Source organism: Morus notabilis, unplaced genomic scaffold, assembly GCF_000414095.1.
Source record: "Morus notabilis unplaced genomic scaffold, ASM41409v2 Scaffold1981, whole genome shotgun sequence".
Classification (NCBI taxonomy): Eukaryota; Viridiplantae; Streptophyta; class Magnoliopsida; order Rosales; family Moraceae; genus Morus; species Morus notabilis.
In genome coordinates, this window is record NW_010362503.1 from 68,735 (window position 1) to 70,357 (window position 1,623).

Below are 1,623 nucleotides of genomic sequence, written 5' to 3' on the forward strand. Positions count from 1 at the left end.
TTGGAAGAAGATGCTCTCTCTTGGTTTCAGTGGCAAAATAAGCGCCGGCCATTTGTCAATTGGGTGGAATTCAAGGTGGCACTTTTACAGAGGTTCCGTTCCTCACAAGAGGGGAATTTATGTGAGAGGTTCTTGGCTCTGCGGCAAGTGAGCACGGTGACTGAATATCGCCGAAGGTTTGAAGTCTCCGTAACCCCATTACACGACGTGCCAAAAGAAATTCTGGAAGGTATCTTTATTGTTAGTTTACCAGTCCATCCCAAAAGCTTAAGCTGTTAGGAGGTGGGCCAACAATAGTTTAATACTTTAACACTCCCCTTCACGTGTGGGCTGGACAATGAACAATCGTGTGGGTAAATTAATTGGAAAGCCCATCACGTGAATATTTAAGCCCGAGATATATTAAAGACCCAACACATGATGAAAATTTAAATGGGGATAAAGAGTGCAATTACGGGGGTTTGAACTCAGGACCTCCCGCTCTGATACCATGTTAGTTTACCAGTCCATCCCAAAAACTTAAGCTGTTAAGAGATGGGCCAATAATAGTTTAATACTTTAACATTTATCAATGGATTAAAGGCTGAAATTAGGGCGGAGTTGCGGCTTCTTAAACCTTCGGGGCTCACTGAAATCATGGACACAACACATCGAATTGAAGAGAAAAACATGTTGTTGCGAAGAGATATAGGTGTGTCTATCGCATAGGGAGGTCACACCTGGTTATGGAATGGAGAAACCTGAGAAATCAAAAAAAGAATTTCCGTTTCGAATTAAGGATCATGTTATGTTTTCGTTGTGATGAGAAGTTTACGGTAGGCCACCGTTGCAAGAAAAAAGAATTGAGGATCATGTTAGCAAGTGATGAGAATGAGTGGGACATGGATGCATTTGATTTAGAGGACTCCAAGGCAGAGCCGGAAGAGATCTTGCAGTTGGAGGTGATTGAATTGTCATTAAATTCAGTCATGGGATTCACTACACCGAAGACATTAAAGTCAAGGGGGAAATCGGCCATCGTGAGGTAATAGTTCTAATCGATTCCGGTGCAGCACAATTTCATTTCCTTAGCTTTAGTTTCCAAGTTGTCATTACCGATTACTCCTACGACTGGTTCTGGTGTGCAAATTGGAACGGGAGAATCAGTGCAAGGACAAGGAATTTGTAAGGAGGTTGTGTGACAATGCAAAAATTGACTATTGTGGAAATTTTTTTACCGTTGGAATTGGGAAGAATCGATGTAATTTTGGGCATGCAATGGTTAGAAACCTTGGGTAGTATGCATGTTAATTGGAAGACTCAAGTAATGAAGTTCAAAATAAGGGGGGAAGGAGTTGTTCTACAAGGGGATGTTAGTCTTGCAAAATCGGCAGTTTCTCTTAAGGCAATGATGCGCACGATTCGCCATGACGGCAATGGAATCTATTTGGAATTGTGTTCCATGTGGATGGATGAGAGGGTGGATAAGGAACCCGAATCTATTCTGCCGCTTCAGTCGCTGCTGCATAAGCATAATGTTGTCCTTAACATGCCGGCCGGTTTGCCTCCTCATAGGGTGAAGGATCATCGTATTATTCTACATGAAGGTACAACCCCTATTAGTGTTCGACCTTATAAATATCC